This window comes from Suricata suricatta, chromosome 10, assembly GCF_006229205.1.
Source record: "Suricata suricatta isolate VVHF042 chromosome 10, meerkat_22Aug2017_6uvM2_HiC, whole genome shotgun sequence".
Lineage (NCBI taxonomy): Eukaryota > Metazoa > Chordata > Mammalia > Carnivora > Herpestidae > Suricata > Suricata suricatta.
In genome coordinates, this window is record NC_043709.1 from 90441616 (window position 1) to 90462091 (window position 20476).

At 38.6% G+C, this 20476-nt stretch overlaps 1 protein-coding gene across 3 annotated transcripts in view; it reads left to right on the forward strand.

Annotated features, from left to right (window-relative positions):
• Positions 1-20476, forward strand: part of EPS8 (epidermal growth factor receptor pathway substrate 8) — a 182777-nt gene that overhangs the window by 93551 nt on the left and 68750 nt on the right. The gene's annotated exons all lie outside the window — the stretch shown is intronic.

Below are 20476 nucleotides of genomic sequence, written 5' to 3' on the forward strand. Positions count from 1 at the left end.
GTCTCCAGGTGGATGCTTCCATAGTACATTGTTCAGGCCATGACAGTAGCATTTACTAAATTACATTGTAATCATCTCTTTGCTAAGCTTGGGTGCTCCTGGAGGAGAGAAACCATGCTGTTGATCATATGCCCTTCTTGTGAAGCATGGCACCTGGTCCGTGTAGACAAAATACTGGATGAATTTCTTAGATGGTGTTGCTCGCTGTATAGGATGTTTGTCTTTAATAAATAATCATTCCTAAATAAAAATAGGTAATCATTCCAAGTATAAGCTGAAATTCACTCCATAGCTTTAGTAATTATTAATAACTGGATATATTTTATCAAAGGCAGAAGTATTAAGGAGGCAAATTTTTTTCTCAGCAGCTTACTACTGCCTCGTTTCTGTGCAGATTTCTTACATTTCCTGGCACACTGACTTCGCAGGTATTCTTACATTAAACCTCTCCTATCGTATTATGATACTTACATGATAATAATATATTTTTCTTCCCAGAAGTGTTTGAAACTTAAAAGTGGTTCCTAGGGATGAAAACACATAATTAGTTTCCAGTGGTAGAATTTCATCCCCTATGTCACTTGGGTAAATGACACATTTTAAAAAGCAGGATGACTCTGTCCTGGCCCTACAGGCACCCTGGGCAGCAGGGTTCCAGCAGCCCCTCTGCAGCTCAGCGCCTCCAGAGCGGTGATGGCACTGGCGATATTCTGTCTCCATAGGCTGCTGCTTTAAGGGCTTAACACTCTGTGATAAATTTGCCCTTCTTATACTGCTCCTTAATAATCTGAAAGGCAGGGCGGTGTGGCGTATTTACAAGTGCTTATTCTGCCTCATTAGCTAACTAGGAATTTCCTTTTCAGATGTTTAGAATTAGAAATATGAAGTCATTTAATATTTAAACTCATTTCTGTGAACCAGGTGGAGATAGGAGTGAACACTTCTTAGCTGAATTGGCATATTAAAGGATGGTCTTTGTGCTAAAAGCAAAATACTGCCAGAGTCAGATACTTGAACTCCTTCCAGTCTAGATTACTCAAGAGGAAACAAACAGCAAGATTCAGTTTAATTGCTTGTTATTTTGAAATAGGAAATGTTATGTGTATTTTTCTTCCCCAAGGGCTGTGTCCAGGACAGTACCATTGTGGTGTTTTTATAGTTCTGTGAGATGTTTACAGTGTTGCAAAAATAAAAAACAAATGAAACTGATATAAATGTATCTGGGCAGTTGACCGTTTCAAAGCTCATCCAGGTCATTGTTCTTCTGGTTTAAAGACTTGGTATTTGTACACAAATCCTATCAATATAATAGTCATGTTAGGCTTTATAAACTAATATATGAGGACATACTAAATTTTGGCACATACTATGTAAAAGAAATATTTATATGCATATGTAATTATGTGTGTTGTGTGTGTGTGTGCATGCGCGCACATGCTTAAGCGTGTTTAAGTTTCAGCAGACATTCTAGTGGGAGGTGTGTGGTCACATGCACAGACAATGTCGAAACATTTTGGGCTCAGGGTACCTGGGTGACTCAGGATTCTTGGTTAAGCATCAGATTCTTGATTTTTGTTCAGGTCATGATCTCAGTATGAGTTCGAGCCCCATATCGGGCTCTGTGCTGACAGTGAGGAGCCTGCTTAGGATTCTTTCTCTCTCCCTCTCTCTGCCTCTCCCCCACTCATATGTGCTATGCTGTCTGTCTCTCTTAAAATGAGTAAAAAACCCTCACAGTTTGGGCTTTTGTGTTGGTCTGCCTGGGTGTGAGGCCTTACTGTGTTCTAGGTATGATAGGACAAAGTACTTGTTTGTTCTGTGTCTCAGTTTCCTCATCTATAAAATTGAGGTAATAATTGGATCTGTTCCTGGGTACCTGGGTGGTTCAGTCGGTTAAGTGTCTGACTTCAGGTCATGATCTCACGGTTTGTGGATTTGAGCCCCATGTCGGACACTGTGCTGACAGCTCGGAGCCTAGAGCCTGCTTTGGATTCTGTGTCTCCTTCCCTGTCTGCCCCTCTGCTCCCACTCTGTGGCTCTCAAAATTAAATAAACATTAAAAAATTTTTAAAACATAATTGTATCTGTTCCTTATTGAGTAAATGTATACTAAGAACCTATAGTATGTTTATATGTAATATAAATAATATAACATGCATAAGCACTTACTAAGTGTTATTTCTTGTTTTTGCAAATTATTATTAAATATTGTCCACACAGTTGATTCAGAGAGAAGAGAATTATCCTGAAAAACAAAACAAAACAAAACAAAAAAACAAAAGACTTGTGAAGCCAAAGACATTAGTTAATTTTGCGGATTAAAATCATGTGGTCATTTCTTTATCATTAAGAGATTATGGTATAAAGAGAGATATGTGTAGGTGGTCAGTGGTATATTCATTATAATATACCTTGGATTATTCCTTTTTTGACTGTATTTAAAGTCTTCCCTTTTATGACCAGATAATAGATGTTTATGAAATGGTCTCCTTTGAAACTTGTTGGCTTTGGAAAATATATGTCTTTTTGTCCATTCTGTGTTAAACTTCAATTTTGTCTAATCAGTGTTTGAATGAAATGGCACTTGTTGTAGAGATTTCCTTCCAAGAAAAACACTGGGTGTTTCAGGAAGTGGTCTTGATGAGTCAGAGGATAATACTTTTTTCCTCTGAGTCAGTTCTGAGTCTCCTTGATATAAATAGGCTTACTTTTACCCAAAGTTCTGCTTTTTAGACCATATGTTAAAATCATTGATACATGACCACACCAACAACAGTACTTGTATTGGTATTTCCACTGAATTAACACCAAGAGTCTTATCCAATTGTGACTATAGAAATTCTGTTAAATAATTTTTTTTTTTAATTTCAATCCAGTTTCTGTACTTCTAAATTAGGTCCTATTTTGGATCAATTTTGCCTCAGACAGGACTGATTTCTCTTAGGCGGTCATTCGCGGAAATCTTAGAGGAAATGTATATTGGTAATACTATTTCTTCTGACCAGTAAAATTCTAGCACATGTACATAAAAACTCCTTAGTGCAGTTTAGTACAGCAATTACTTTGCAGATGATTATACTAGCTTGCCACACCCCAGAGCTGTGTCCGAGGTCCAAGGAATAAACCTGGGTTCTTCCTCACGACTACATTAAAGTATTACACATGATAAATAGTTGCCAAATGACTAGATATTTTTAATGTTGAGTTGGTCAGGGAAGACTGAAATAGGGGTAGGAATAGAGGAATTGAGCAGTTGCTAGATGGGAAGTGGCAGGTGGCAGGAAGGGTAAGAGCAGAGGCCTGAAGGTGGCTCAGTGCTCCATCCGTTCAGAAGAGAGTGAGGGGTTATGGGTGGGCATGCTGGAGAGAATATGGAAGACCTGAGAAATTCTTTAGGGCAAAATTGTGGTAGGCCTGGAATGTTAAGCAAAGGAAATTTCTTTGTGTGTGTGTGAGAATATGTAAGTGGTAACATTCGTTTTTTTAATTTACATTTTTTTGGTTTACTTTTGAGAGAGGGAGAAAGAGAGAGTGCACTTGTGCGGGCACGCGTGCATGAGTAGGGGAGGGGCAGAGAGGGGGAGACAGAATCCGAAGCAGGCTCCAGGCTCTGAGCTGTCAGCACAGCGCCTGATGTGGAGCTCGGACTGGAGAACTGTGAGATCATGACCTGAGCTGAAGGAGGATGCTTAACTGAGCCTCCCATGCGCCCCAGTAATTGGTAACATTCTTTACTCTGATTCTCATGTATTTCACTTGAATTGTATTTGATTAGTGGCAATTAGTTTTTACCTCAGTGGATTTCGTTTTTAGATCCGTGTTTAAAGAAAACTTCCATTACTATTTCTCCTCAATATACAATTCTTCAGGGAGATAAAGAACTCATAGATGTCGATGAAGATAATAAATCTTAAGTAACCTGTGTGTGCTTTTGCATATAGTCTTCATAACAACCTTATTTCACAGTGAGTAAACAGAGGCTCAGAGAGGATAAAGTTTGTTCAGTGTCAGTGAGATATGGTAAAGTCAAAATTTACATTTAGGGCCTTGCATCTTCATGGTATGCTCATTTTACTATCCCACAATACAAGCGTTAAAATGCACGCCACGAGTTTTTATTGTTTCCAGTAGCTCTGAAATAGCACCCTAAAAGCATTTTTCTTCTTAGCAGAAGTACTGTTATTATTTTCTAGGAGTCGGAAGGTGGCCTTCAGATGCTGGGAAATTGCCCTGTGGGCAAGCTGGCTCACCCCCTCTCAGGGAGCAGCAGTAGGGCCTTGCTTTCCAAGACTAGATTATTGTCATTGGAGGCTCTGTGAGGTTTGCAAGGGCTGTCAGTTATGTTTAGGAACATTTGTGGGTGGTGGTGATCCACAGCAGGTCCTTTGCCCACTTATAGTAGTAGATTATTAGTTGGTCATTTTTCACTTCCTGTATCTTAAGCACTTTGGGTCTAGATCAGTTGGAGTCTTAGATTTTCTGTCTGCACACAGGCAGTCACTTCTAGAGTCGGCCACTTCCCTCTATCCTTCCTTTCATGGCAGGGAAGTAGCCATGTGGCTCTTGGCAAAACTAGCCTTCCCTGAGGTGACAACAGTGACAGTTAAGATTAAGTATTACCCTCATAAACATCACATCTCATAAAGCTCAAACACTTGTTTTCTAGAAAAATTTCCTTTTTAGCATCTTGGAATGCAGCAGCTTCAGTTCTTGGGAGAGCAGGGAAATTTATCTCCTTCTTCCCAGCTAACTAGCCCAGCTATGGGCTGCTGTGTGCTATTCCCAGGGCTTCTTACCAGCTAAATTGTAAACAACAACAAAGAAATTGTGGCACACACTTTCTTCGTAGCAGGCTTGGAGGTTGTGACATATTAGCTGTTTCTCAAAGTTACCTGTGTTAACTCCGCCCCCACAACTCTCCCATACTGTAGGAAAATAGGATACTTTCTCTTATGTTTTGTTCTGTCAGGTGGTCTGTAGAGGTAAATTTAGATGACAAGAAGCAGCACACAGAGCCAACAGGCTGGCCTGTAACTAATGTCACTGAGCTAATCTCTGGAGCTGTGGAGAACTCTTAGAAATACCCTAGTTCCCAGCTTATGGAAAGGACTGATGAGGATGAGCTTAACATGTCTAAGGACACAGAGTTGGGAATGGTATTGACAAAGCAAGCAATAGCATTAACTTCGGTGTTCAGTGTTTTCTAACCTCACAACAAACCCAAGTTAAGTTGACATCTAGGAAGTTCCAATGGCAAGCCTAGGAATGAAATTTCCTCACACTCACAGAAAGTGGTTGGCTTCTGGTAGGACTGACGTTCACCATCAGACAAGGGACAGAAGTGGAAAGGCGAGAGGATGTGGCTGGTTGAGGATTTTTATTCCATTCCATCTGAGGAAAATAAGGAAGGTGGCTAATAATAACAGGTCCCGATGGAGAGGCTGGAAGAAGGAGACGTGTGTTCTGCAGTGTGGAGGAGGTGACTTAGAGGGATTTGGGCACATAGCAGACCATGCTTGCTGTTTTCCTTGTGTGGTTCTTGTTAGAAGCTAGTGATGATAAATATTTTCTGTTTTTAACTCTTCAACAAGCTAAAATATTTCCTACTTCATGTTTATTGCTTTTAGAGCATTATTTCATGCTGGCTTTCCTTAATAAGATTTGAAATAAACATTTTAATTTGGCCAAGTTAAATAACTATGGACAAATTTTTTTTTTCATCGAGTAAGTTTTTATTGAGAACTTACTGCGTGTTAGAAACTACACTTAACACTTTGTATTTGGTAAAATTATTTAGCCCCTGCCCTCACGAAACTTATAATCTTATGTGTGAACAAGAAAATAGGAAGTTACTGCTGTATGCTAAGTGCATCTTAGTGCTCCACTCCAGTGTTATGGGCGCCCACGAAGAGGCATCTGTCTACCGGGGAAGGGCTCCCTAGATTGAGATCTGAAGTTCGAGTAGGAGCTGGCCAGATGAAGGTGGCAGGGGGTTTTTGGTTGAGAGAATATTCCAGATAGAAGATGTAATTTGCTGGCAAGAATCTTTAAAATGATGTATAGTGTGCCTGTGTAAATATAGGAAGGGTTCAGGGTGCAGGAATGGGTCTGGGACGGAACAGGGGAGGTGGTAGGAAGGAAGAAATGGTGAGAAACGAAGTTTTATAGGTATAAAAGGCCAGATCACAAAAGAAGGCGAGGGTGTTTTATCCAATTGGATGTTTTCTGGAGTGGGGAACTATAAGAATGATAAATGCACTAGTGTTAGATTGATTCAGACTTTACCTACAGAAGCGTCTGAAATGATTCCAGTTTAGATCATCAAGAGATCACTTAAAATCTTGGCATGTCTCATTAATAGATTTTTACTGCTTATATGACACAAATATATGGAGTTTGAAAACTACCTGAAATAATACCAAATATTTAAAAAGCTCGCTTTATCTGAAACAATCATGTATATTTCTTAGAGTGTAATATGTTGATCTCTGAAAAGATGTTGCTGAGGGAAAGCTAGGCTGACAGTTTAGCAGCTTGAGGAAAACTTAACTCCTTTCCTTATCAAATTCAGTAAAACTATGTAAGATTATGTTAGAAAAAGCAGCACATGTTTTTAAGATGATTTGTTGAAGTTCCTGAGAAAATATATTTTCCAAAGAAGTTGGAGGAAAAGCACCACACACTGTGTATCATTCTGTTTAAAAGAGGTGGAATGGATTATTTCTACATTTTCATAGAGACTTTTTGAAGGAATAGAGCCTATTTGAAGAAATATACTTATTGATATATTTCTTTTATAATAGTTCATATGTTCCCATGTTTGTAAAAACATATACTATCTGAAAGTTGAATATAAAAGTCAATTCTAGTTTTATTGATTGCCATTATACAATTGGAAATGTGTTATAGAGAAGTACTCTGTAATAGGCATGGATTTTGCCGATCAGAAGTCAAGGTGATGCCATGACCATTTAGAATTTTGTAATGCCATTGTTTTTATTCTGGCAGGCCCCCTGCCTTTATCTTGATAATATTTCTAACATTCCTGGTTATCTCTTGCCTTTACTTCATGAACATTCTGAGTCCAATTGTTTTTTCTTTCTTTGTAAGTAAAACTTCACTGTTAATTCTTTTCTATACAAATGTATGTATGTACTTTTATTTGTAATAGCTTTATAGCAAAACAAAAAAATTCTATTAGTTCTATTTGGTTGCTATGTCACCATGTGATTTGGGGCAGAAAACAAACTCTCTGACCATTATTTTCCTCAATATGGCAAAATGGTTGGATTTTATTTCATACCAACTACTTATTGGCGCTTTGATTAAATTCTGTCCCTGGCTTAACTCATCTATAAAAGACCGTAGTCTTTACCTCATGAGGTGGTTGTGACAATTAAAATAAATACATGCAAAACACTTGGAATTGTGCCTGGCACATAGTGCTCTATAAATATTAGCTTCTCTCCTTTCCTCTTCCTCCTCCCGCTCCTCCTCCTCCTCTTAATGCTATTGGCATTCATAGTGGTAGCCTAGATCTCTTAGTGAATGGATTTTATAAACACAGTTGGTTTAAAATGGTAGACAGTGATTATACCAGCTAAATTGTACCTTGTTTATTTAATAAAGAGCTGGAATAATTGGGGGAGGGGTGTTGTTTAGAAATACTAAACTTGCTCTTCCCGTGAACAACACATTTCAATTAAATCAGGTCATGCTTTCCCCCACCCCCACCCGCGTTTTAATTGCCCCAGCCTATAGGCAGGGCTCCCAGCTGCTTAGAAATAGGAAAGATGGGAATGGAAAGAAATGCAAATGTGGCGTTACTAGCCCTTGTGCTAAGTCCCTCTTCAAATTTCCTCTTCCCTTTAACTTCAAATAGCCTACTTACCCAAACAAGTCTATCTTAACTTCCCAAACAAAAATCCACACCAGAGGATTCTGGAGCATGAAGGTGTTTGGTGATTCTCTCTTCCTCAGCTGATCCAAGCACTTGTCTATAACTTATTAATTCACTGTCTTGAGTTGTGTTTGTTCTCTTTCTTTTCCAGGTGCTCAAATCTAGGAATGTAACTCGTGGAAACATTTATGTTCTTCTTCCTTTTTTTTTGGCTTAAAAAAAATGACACTGGCCCAAAAGGGGACATGTAACCATGAAAAAAGTTCCATTTCTCCCCAAGTGGAGTAGTACTTCACTTGTTTTTCTCTCACTTCCTGACCCATCAAATCCAGATTCTTAAACTTGAAGTACCTAATGTTGCCATTTTATAGATTTTACTGTTTTATTTCTTATGATTCTTCTTCCCTACTCTGTTTCATTTTATTTTGTTTCAGTTCAAGACGTTAAAGGGTAAAGAGAACATTCCTTGTTCAGAATTATTTTTACATAGATTTCTTTGCCAACAGAGCACTGTTTCTGTGTATCAGTTTTAAAACACTGAGAGCACCTTCAAAAAATGCATCAACTCTTTGTTTCAGTGGTTCACTAATTATCTTGGATTTTGAAGGAGGAAACCCTGAAATAACATTTTCAGAATGAATCTCTCAGTCCTAACAGTTTCTATAAGTTCCTAGCTAGATGTGACTCAGTCTGACTTTATAGCTGCATAAATACTATCTTTTCTATTCTTTTTCTTTGAAGCCATTAGCAGAAATTGTAACATTATATTTGTTACTGTCCTTCCTTCCTTCCTGCCGGCACTCCCTCTAGACTGTAAACTCCGTGAAGGTGGGAACCAGGCCGGTCTGTTAACTGTGTACTCAGTATCTAGAGCTCTCCTGTCCAGGATGATAGCAGTAGCTAGATGTGGCATTTGACATTTCAGTATAAATTAATTTAAATTTAACCCATGAGCTGTGAGATCCTGACCTGAGCCGAAGTTGGATACTTAACCGACTGAGTTACCCAGGCACCGCATAGGTAACTTGAATTTTAAAACTAATGCACACATTATCTCTGACTTCTTTTTTGGGGAGCCGACAAAGAATTTATTCCCACGTATATCCATTTAAATAGGGCTTCTCTTTGGAAGCAAATTCAAAATCTGAATAATTAAAATGAATCTGTCACTGATTATTTACCTAATCAAGTTTCAGGTTTCATTAACTCTTTTGTGCATTTAAAGCTATGATTTAATTTCTAGGAAAACAATTAAGGCATTTTTTAAAAAATTAGCAATAATGTCTGAGGTAGTTGGGGATATTGCCTCATTTTTACTCACTATAATTGTCGTTTCTTTTCCAAGATTTGAAAACAGCATTTGGGGGCGCCTGGGTGGCTCAGTTGGTTAAGCCTCCAACTTAAGCTCAGGTCAGATCTCACACTCGAGGGTTCGAGCCCCGCGTCAGGCTCTGCTGACAGCCAGCTCAGAGCCTGGAGCCTGCTTCCAGTTCTATGTTTCCTTCTCTCTCTGCCCCTCCCCCTCTCATGCTTTGTCTCTCTCTGTATCAAAATAAATAAAACATTAAAAAATTAAAAAAAAATGAAAACAGCATTTGTTGTTATATATAACATCGGGTAGTTAAACATACTCTACCAAAATATCAGCTGACTTATGTGAGGTAAATTTCCTTCATTTTTTATCTTGCTTTCCCCTTGGCTGTTCTGGTCCTTTTGTTTTTAATATAAACTTGTGCTCATATTTTATGGTCCACCTTAACCTTTCAAGTTCATATTGGAGGTGACTTGAATTTTTCCCTTGAGTTTCCCATTAACAAATATTTGTCAGTGTTTTGACAGTGGAAATAAGTTGCAGGAAAAGGCAGATCAAGTGCATACATTTATTCCAGTCCTTCAAAAGAGTGACAGCAAAGGGATTCAAAATATGCAGGAACTCAGTGAGATAAAGTGACTCTGGAAAGCCGATGGGCGGCGGTTGTTACTAGCCTGCAGGTACTGAGAAGATCTGCCCTTGAGCTGCTAGGGAGGGACACCGAGAAGCAGTCGGATCTTTGCTTCAGAACCTCAGAAAGGCTCGGCAATGAGAGCGGGGCTGAAAACGGAATTAAGTGGTAGGTGTGTTTAAAGTGAACTTAGGCCCCAGATGCCTCCCCACACTCCAGCAAGCCTGGAAGTTAATTCCGTGGAGAATGTGGGCTAGGAACTCTTGAATGGGAGACACCACGGTGCAGAAGGAGGGTGGAAAATGAAATACTAAATAGTGAGAGACCCCCAGCACACTTCCTCTACTGATCTCCAAAAATTTGGCAATTAGATATGTATTCTCCAGGTATTCAATTGAAAGATGCTTTTTTGAAGAATCTGCCCCTTCTGTGCAAAAGTCCTGTGGATGCTGATGGTTGAGGGTCTCCTGCTGGACTAACCGAGCCAGGTAATTCCTCAGGGGGACCTTGTGTTGGCAAGCCCCACTCCCATACACAGACTTTCCTTTTTTTCTTTTAATGTTTATTTTTATTATTTTTGAGAGAGAGGAAGAATGAGTGGAAAAGGGGCAGAGAGAGGGAGCTAGAGGATCTGAAGCAAGCTCTGCACTGACATGCAGGGAGCCCCTCATGTGGCTTGAATTCATGAACCCTGAGATTATGACTCGAGGAGCCAAAGTCAGACTCTTAACTGATGACTGAGCCTCGCAGGCACCCCCACAGAACTTTCTGTTTAGCTTTCAAGTGCTCTGTCTTTAGTGTGAGTAGTGACCAGTGGTCATCAGACATTCGAGGAAATGGAGACACCAAAACAAGCCTGTAGAAAACAAGAAAATTGACAGCAATAGGCACAATAAAGGGAGAAGAAGAAAACTGTAAAATATTGTCATTTAATATTTCCAGAAAGATCAAAGAATATACTGCAATTTGGAAATAAGAATAAGTATTATAAGAAAAGGACCATGTAGGGCATAAAAATGTACTCCTGGAAATTGGAAATTGATAGGAGACTCGAAAAATTTAAAATGACTTCAGAGATAAAGTTAAGGAAGTCACCAGAGAGTAGAACAAAAATACCAAGAAATGAAAAACAAAAGTGAAATGGCCATAAAATTAGATTCTCAGTCCTCAGAATAGAGTAATACAATATTTTTAAAAAGTAAAATTTTTTAAAAATGTAGTACTGAAATGATCAAAGAAATCACTCAAGAAAATTTCCTAGAATTTAAGGACCATGATTTTCAAATTTGAAGAGATTCATTGAATTTCTAATATATTGAATTAAAAAGAAAAAATCTATACCCGTGTATTTATGAGATTTCAAAACCTTAGTGGACAGAGTGAAGATTCCTAAACTCCAGAACTGCAGAAAGAAGAAAATAGGTCACTGAGAATCAAAACACCACGTAACATCTCAGCAGGAACCCTGAAAGGCAGAATAATGGCTTCAAATTTGGGGGGCAAAAGTACTTTGCAATATACCACTGGAAACCAAGGCGAACTACTGGCCATCCATGAAGGTATAATACACACGTTTTTAATCATGGAAAGCTGCAGAAACTCCGTTTCTTATACTCTGAAGTGTGTACTCTTCCAAGATAAAAACGTAAAAGTAAAGAAGAGGGGGAGTCCTGGGACCCAGGAAACAAGGATTGAAGATAGGAGGAAAAGAAAACACTGGGTAGGATAATGCTGATTTGGATACCACAGTGAGTGCTGTGCCGGAGACCCAGGGATGAATCAGCTGATTGTAAAACGGAGGTATAGGAATCAGGGAGAGATGCCTGCAGAGAGAGAAGAATCGTGGCAGAGTAGATTGTGTTTAAATGCATCAAAAGAAACTTCACTTTTGGTAGAGAGTGAAGGGATCAAGTTAATGGAAATGAAGGAGAACTAAGGGTTAAAGGTAAGATGATTATTAATTCTAAAGACAAAAGATTGTACAAAGAAAGAAATGTGATGTTAGTGTATACTGTGAATAGCAGTTATGCAGACATGGTAACTCAACACTGAATTTTGGTCTAACAAAATTGTATATAAACATAAGTTTGTCCTCTGTGATTGGGCATTCTTGTTTTGTCTCCAGCTTCATCCCTCATTACGTTCTACCTCTTAAATTATTCTTCTGTGACTCAGTGTACCGTGTACAGTGGACAGTGTGCCATGCTGTCTCCTGTCTTTGCTCTTCTCTTTTCTGGCTTACTCTGCTCCTGCATCATAGCCTGGAGGAAGGTTCTTATGAACTGAATGCCCAGCCCCTTCCCAGCATAAGGTGCCCACTTGGCATTCTGTCTTTCTACTTCCCACTCATTTCTGCTTCTTTTTTTTGAAAATGTTTATTTATTTTTGAGAGACGGAGAGGCAGAGAGAGGGTGTGAGATAGAATCCAAAGTAGGCTCTGCACTGACAGCAGAGAGCCCAATGTGGGGCTCAAATTCACAAACTCTGAATACATGACCTGGACCAACGTCAGATGATTAACCAACTGAGCCACCCATGTGCCCCTACGTGCTATTCATTTCTAAAGATCTTTATTTTACCTTCTTTGATTCAACTCTTCTTGGACGAAGATATTGGTTTCTAGACCCACTCTTCTAACTTCTCTTGAACTTTATTTATTTACATTTATTTGTTTTTGTGAGAGAGAGAGAGAGAGAGAGAGAGTGTGTGAGCAAGCATGAGCGAAGGAGGGGCAAAACGAGAGAGGGAGAGAGAGAATCCCAGTCAGACTCCCCACTGTCAGCACAGAATCCAACGCAGGGCTCGATCTCACCATTTGTGAATCATGATTGAGCTGAAGTCAGGAACCAGACTCTTAATCTACTGACCCACCCAGGGTCCGCTACTTTTTCTTTATTCCTCCTTCCCCTGCCCCTAAAATCTCTGGATAAGATGGGAGAGTTTTCAAAGAACATTTTGTTAAGATTTATTTTCTTCCTGGAAGTCCTGACTGACAATCAGTTATTTTTATATTCAGCTAAATGTAGATAATGACTGGAATTGATTTTTCTGTTGTGTTTTCAGTGTTTTTTGTTGCATCACTCTTTAACAGCATATGGGGATTGTGTCTGTTTTTAATTTTTTCTCGTGTCTTTATTTTATTTTGAGAGAGAGAGAAACAGAGAGTGAGTGGGGGAGGGGAAGAGAGCAAGGAAGACACAGAATCCAAAGCAGGCTCCAGGCTCTGAGCTGTCAGCACAGAGCCTGACCCAAGGCTCGAATCCACAGACTGTGAGATCATGACCTGAGCCAAAGTCAGCCGCTTAACTGTTTTTGAAGATAAATAAAAAATAGTATTTTGAAAGGCATGCCTTGTTATCTTCATCAACAAAATGTTAAGCAGTGTGGAATAACAGGAATAAGAAGTTGTTGAGAGGAGAATTTTACCTAATTAGTCCAGTCATGAACTTTGTTGGCTTATAAAGTTATAGATGTTAAACTTGAGACACCTGCCCCCATATAACCATTATGCTGGCATTTGGACCACTAAAACTGTATCTTGCCAATATAGAACAAATTGAAATCATGAATAATCCTTGATTAGCTATGCTGTCTCTGTGTCCTCTTACTGAAAATGATCACTGTTTGAGTAGTATGGCCGACAGGAAGAAATGAGGTTAGGTGAGAAGAGCATCTTTTTATAAACTATCTGGGAAGCAGTTTGGGGGTGATGTATGTTATAAAATATATACCATTTTATAATGGTAGAAAGTTTTACTTAACCTTCATTTAAACAGAATTGCATTGCTTCAAAATGTCCTGCGTAGTTTAACAATTAAGCATTTTTTTTTACTTACAGTATCCTTCGGGAGGATGATTTTATGGGATATTCAGGAGACGTATTTATGAGTTAGACAAGTAGGATGAATTGAGTTTAATAGTTGCTTAAAGGTGACATTTGTCCCTTTGTAGGTTGTAACTGTTACTGTAAAGATACGTTGTATAGTTTGTACACCATCAGTCCTCTTAAAGAGGTGCCTGAAAATGCAGAGTGAATCACCAGTGGTGTCTTGTTTACCGCTTCCTGTCCTTTGCTCTGGGTGATGCAGAGAGAGGTAATCATGTGGCAACAGGGTAGTTAAATATTAAAGTGTTATATCTCATCTGTGGGTTAAAACTCTTCTTACTGTGCCTGTAAAGTTTTATGACTTACTATTTTTAGAGCCCATTTAATAAATCATAGTAAAATTTGAATTCAAGAGTTTTGGGTTTATGAAAGATAATTTTAGAACATATTTTTTTAAACCATAACGATGATTTTAGAACATATTTAGAATAGAAAAGTATGGCTTATGTCAGGCTCAGATAGCTATCTGTTTGCCCTGTACAACATATTGAACTATACTAATTTAGCTTATGGCACAACTATGGAAACAGAATATCTCACAATAAAATAGTCATATATGAGATCCTAAATTCCTCAGTAGCTTTTATTTTGCATTAGTCAGTGACACAAAGTTTCATTTTGAAACCTTTCCAAAAGGTTCCTAGAATATCAGTGAATACTAACGCTCAAGGCTGATTTTCAAAAGGTAGAGATTTGAAAAAAAATTCCTGGGGAGTAGAGATAGAGGCGAGTTAGGTGGGAGGGGGTCTCTTTACTTCTTGTTCCAGAATGTCCTTCCCTGATACGTGGTCAGTTGAGAACTGGCAGAACAAGTTGTCCTTTTATCCTTACTCGTGAGAAATGCCCACAGTGAGTATTCCCCCACCTCATCTGAGAATCCGCACTCGCCAACGTTTTGTCTGGGAGGATTTGAACCTCCTAGATAATGTTTGCTTTTTAAAATTCCGGTCATCTTTTGGTGGTGGTAGCCACAGATTTTTTAAGGGCTGTGATCTCCACCATATTTCAGTTTCTTTCTCTCTCCCTTCCATTCTCTTTCTTTTATTTTCTTTCTCTCTCTCTCTCTCTCTCTCCTCTCCCCTCCCTCCCTCTTTTTCTTCCTTCCTTCCCTCCTTTCCGTCCCTTTTCTTTCTTCCTCCCTCCCTTCTTTTCCTTCCTTTCTTTCTGTTTCTCTCTCCCCCTTCCTTTCCTTCCTTCTTTCCTTCCTTCCTCCCTCCCTCTTTCTTACTTTTTTTTCTCTTTCTTCCTCTTTGCTCCTTCCTTCCTTTTTTCTTTCTCTCTCTCTCTTTTCTTTCTTCCTTCCTTCCTCCCTCTCAGTCTCCCTCTCCCTGTCCCTCTCTCTTTCAATACTATACTATACCCAGCACAGAAGGGAAGCTTAACTCAGATCTTATTTGAAGCACCTGAAATAGGAGGTTTACAAGGTTTGAATAATTAGGCATTCCTGTTTGATGAATCTGATCCCTTCTTGTTTGTTTTTCCATCTTTTCTGTTGACTAAAAAATAGAATAAGTAAATAGTGGAGAACATACAGATCTCCCATACAGAAGAATTCCAAATAATTTATGCTGATATTCCCTCCTGTAGAAGGTGGAGCATAACTCCCCGCCCTGTAAATTGTGGGCTGCATAGAAGCACTCCTTCCAAACAGGCCTGTAGAGTGGTGGTGAGGGAGGTCACTTCATAACGGAGAAACCTGACAAATGCTGCCTCAGTCAGTGAGCAAGGTTAGCATAAACAATGTTCTCATAGCCAATAGCATGGACTCTTGATATGATTTGGTGAGAGTGACACCTATCTCTGTGATCTCCCCCTCCAAAATTTATAATTCTAGCTTGATCATGAGAAAAATATCAGACAGATCCCAATTGAGAGATAGCCTACAGGATATCAAAATGCAGTACTCCTCAAACAGCCATCAAGGTCATTATTGCAGGTTGATTGTGTCCCCCAAAAGATAGGCTCCAGTCCTACTACCCTGTACCTGTGACCGTGACTTCCTTTGGGAGGGTCTTTGCCGATGAATCCAGATGAGGTCATACTGGCTTAGGATAGACCCCAGTCCACTGACTGGTGTCCTTATGAGAAGAAAAAATTTTGAACACAGACACCCAGGGGAGGCCGTATGAAGACAGAGCAGAGATTTGAGTGGTGCATCTACAAGCAGAGGAAAACCAGAGCCTACCAGCCAGATCACTGTCAGAAATTAGGGGAGACGAAGAAGGCTTCCTCCTCTGTTCCTTTCAGAGAGAGCTTAGCTCTACTGACACCTTCATTTTGGACTTCTAGCCTCCAGAACTGTGAGACAGTAAGTTTCTGTTGTTTTAACCTGCCCAGTTTGTGATACTTTGTTATGGAAGCCCTGGAAAACTGATAAAGTCAAAAGCAAGGGGAGTGTGAGACATGGTTACAGCGTAGAGGAGCCTAATGAGACCTAAGGATTCAGGTCATGCTGTTTGTCGATAGGATCCTGCAACAGAAACGCAAAACAAAGTAAAAAAACCCAGCGGTTTTGGTTTTAGGTGACCAGAAGAAGGGACTTTGAATAAAGTATTGATTTTAGTTAACAATACAATATTGATATGTGTCCATCAGTTGTGACAACATGTCATGCTAATGTGAAAAATAAAAGGAAATGGGGTATGGGGTATGCAAGAACTTCCTGTACTATCTTCACAGATCTTCTATGCATATAAATAAAGTGGTTCAAAAACAGTTTATTACAAAAACATTTTTAAAACCAGAATTCAGCTGCAGTTTTAATGAGACCTCCACTGCATGTGATGGAGTAAATGGCAGTCTTTCTATGGGCGGTAGCGGAGGTGAGGAGGCGCCCAGGCCTCCTCTCGCTGAGCAACTCTGTCGCAGGGTAATTGAGTCAGAAACTTCCACTACTAAAGTATACACTTCTTAAAAAGTCAGTTTCTTGCAGCAGTCATTATATAAGGCTGACTGTAAGTTCATTGTTAGTTGTGGGAATAATCCAGTCAGGGGGATAAACATTTTGATGAAAGGTTTTATTCAAGCCTGTATAGGCAAGGTCTATGTAAAGAAAGAAAGCTCCGTCATTTGTCAAGTAAGTTGAGGGTCCAACTTCTCCTCACGTCATGCTCTCAGGGTTCTTGAGTGTGAGCCCTCTCCCCTCCCCTTGCCCTGTCAGGCTTTGTGCTGACAGCTGGGGCCTGCTTTGGATACTCTCTCCCTCTCTATTTGCCTCTCCCCTGCTTGCGCTCTCTTTCAAAAATAAACATTTAAAAAATTAAAAAAAAGGAAAAGTACATAAACATGTGGAGATTTCAGTTAAAATTCCTCATGTCACTTGTGAAGTATAATGGACGCTTCGTTGAAAAATAGTTCAAGACCCAATCCAACTGCCATTTCTCCTAAAACCCAACCGGAGGGTATGGATCAGTGGACGATAAAGACAGGTTAAGACAATTTTTTCTCTTTTTGAATTTTATTCCCTTTCCTACCGAATTTTTATTTTTGTTGGAGGATTCCAGCTAAATTGGAGGCTTACCCTCCCCCCTCCCAGTGTAATAGGTATTTAATTATAATGGGGGAAATGCAAATGATCCAGGTAAATTTATGGGTATCACATGCTATTTCCATGTGAATGGAGCACTCAGAAGACCCACTTTTATATACTTGACCTTGAACAACGTGGGGGTTAGGGGTACCAACCCCCTTCAGTCAAAAATTATTATATAGCTTTGGACTTCCTTCAGACTTATCTATTAATAGCTAACTGTTGACTGGAAGAGACATGAATTTAACTAAATTGAAATCAAAGTAGAGATACTTCAAGATACTCTGTCAAACATAAATAAACAAAAACTTAAAGGAAGTCTGTGATATTTTCTGAGAAAACAAGTTATTTCAAGGACAGCTCAGTATACAGAGAGCTAATAGTAGTTCAGCAGCCAGATTAGGTAGGTGGTATTCTGACATTGAGTAATGACTACATACTCATTCAGCAATTTGAAAACGGATATTGTATGCTAGCAAGGGTGAAGAAAAGGAAAGGGAATCTAAATATTTATTTACTTATATTTGAGATCTTAACACTTTCTAATACCAAATGTAACTTTCTGGTTTTGCATATTATAAATAGCTTCAGTTATTTCTGCTTATGGTGTTTTTCATAGACTCCAACTACTCTGAAAACTTGAGTATTTATCATTTTTGGTGTGTTTAACCTAGATCTTAAATTTACCACTTTTATCTTAATACTTGCTTCAAGAATGCTATTTTCTGTAGAAAAAAAGAAGAAAATTATAATACCTATGACTCATAAAAAGTGTTTTTATAAGGAAAGTGAAGCTCTAATTTCACATCTGTGGAAGCTATTCTGACAGTTTTAGTGTAGCCTTTTAGTAGGATTAACTAGTTACTTTCACAGAGTTAACTGAATTTTGACACTTTAAAGTGATAAAGAAAATGTCTCCTTAGTTTTAACTTGTTTTGTTGAACAGTTAATAAAAAGGAAAAAACCTAATTTTTTAAGTAAGACTTGATGGTTCTTCTCAATTATAAACATGATCTACATAGCTATAATTTGGATATGTCTTCTAGAAGCCGAAAGGAAAATCAAGCATTTGTCATTGTTTCCTTTGCAAGGTGCACACTCTAATTGCTATATTTAAGTATTTGAAAACTCCATATTGCTGCAAGAGCATCTGTGACAAGTGACACTATGATTGCCAAAGAGGAAAAGTTTCTATATTTAAAAATTCAATTTAGCAAATTGACATTTTCTATTCCCGTTTCTAATATTCTCTTATTCTGACAGATCACTGTTTTAAAACAAAACACACACCACTCATTTATTTGACTGTCACGAAGAATTAAACATGAAAAGGATGAGATGCTGTGGCTATCACTTTTCATTAAAACCAGCTGCTGTGATTTTAAAATGCAAACCAGATAAAAAATCAGTACAAACCCTGGGGATGTAATTTATACTAAATGAACCAGCTTGTTTTGAAAGAGTACTTAAAAAATAAAAACTTTAGAAGAAACTTACACATCCATCATTTTTTTCATTAGCCCTATGAGTTAAAAGGATATGAGAATTTTCTCTATTTGACTGATGAGAAAATTGAGACAGAGGCTTAATTGACCTGTGTAGTCTAGTCAGTGCCAGATTAGAGTTCCAGGCTTCTAACTGTGAATGCATGTGTCTCGCCAGGGGCTCTAGATGTAACAGTGACGTGCTCTGTTTGGATCCTATAGGTTTATGAGAACCAATTGTGAAATACTTAGGAATTTTGTAAGCTGCTAGCTTGAGATGAACCACAGTGGAAATATTTATACCATGGAAATCACTAAGCAGTACGGATCCGGATTTAATTTTTCCCCAGAGAACTGGTTGACCTGTACACTATGGATTGTATCCAAGTATAAATTGGAGGAGAACAAACAAGAACAACAACAACAGTAAAAACAGAATACAACAACGTAATGTAATTTTGTAAATGCAGTGCTTATCTAGGGGAGAGGTCAGTATTTCTTTGTTCCTTAGTTTAGAAATTTCCTTCAAAGCTGTGAATAAATATGGGCAGGAATTTTGGGAAAGCTTGAATTATACTTGAATGTTTTGAGGACCTCTTGAAATCTTCTTCAAGAACAAGTCTCAGCCCTTCCAAAAATTATGGTAGTTGACCTGACTTTTCCATTTAAAATAGGATTTTAAATAGATTTAAAAGAGCAATGGACATTGGGACTTACTGCTCTGTGTTTCATGTGAATTAATTCTGTGTCCTTAGGAATATAATACAGCCTTTCAGAAGTGGGGCGAGGGCTTTCCTTCTTTTTTTTTTTTCTTTCTTTGAATAAATATTTAATTAACACTTATTCTATGCCTGGTATTGTTCCTGCTGCTTGAGAAATGGCAGTTATTAAACGCGTTTCTGCCCTTATGGAGCTTATAGTCTAGTGAAGAGTCTAATTTATTTAAGCAAATGAAAAACTATAACTGCTCCATACCTCAAACAACTGTTTATAGTCTGAGACTGTCTGATACTGGGCTTTTATCTCTGTAAGGGAGATCAGTTAAAGCTTTCCTGAGGACACTGTGATTGAACTGAGATCTGAAAAACAAGAAAGAATTAATTTGAAGTTACTGGTCTTGAATATAATTTCTTTATGTAGACCTTCTATGGTTTCCGAATCTGAATTAATTTATTTTAATATGCACCCCCATGTCACCCTAAACTATTCCTTTGTAGTAGGAACATTTTTTAGTTTTATATTTATTCACTAAGTGACTCTTCTTCCCACTAGACTGTTGGCCTAGAGTGGGGACTGTGTCTTGTTACCTGATACATGATAGTCACTCAGTAGTTATTAATTCTTCTGCCCCCTTTGCCTTAATAATAAAGCTGGAATGTACCTTACCTACCTCTCAGTTATTGGAAGACACAGTAATGTAATGTATACAAAAGTCAGAAAAACGAAATAAGATCCAAAATGGTTTAGTGTCAAAGAAGGAAGGAAGGGCCAAGTATTTAGGAGTGAACAGAAATAAATCAGATGTAGCAGTATTGTCTAGAAGAACAAAGAAAGAAAAGGCCATTGGATTTAGCAATACGGAAGTTTTACTTACTCTTCTTGTTTGAGGGAATTTGTTCAATTTGTGAAACATTTTAAAAATGTTTTCTGGGGGCGCCTGGGTGGCATAGTCGGTTAAGTGTCCGGCTTTGGCTCAGGTCATGATCTCACGGTTCGTGGGTTTGAGCCCCGCGT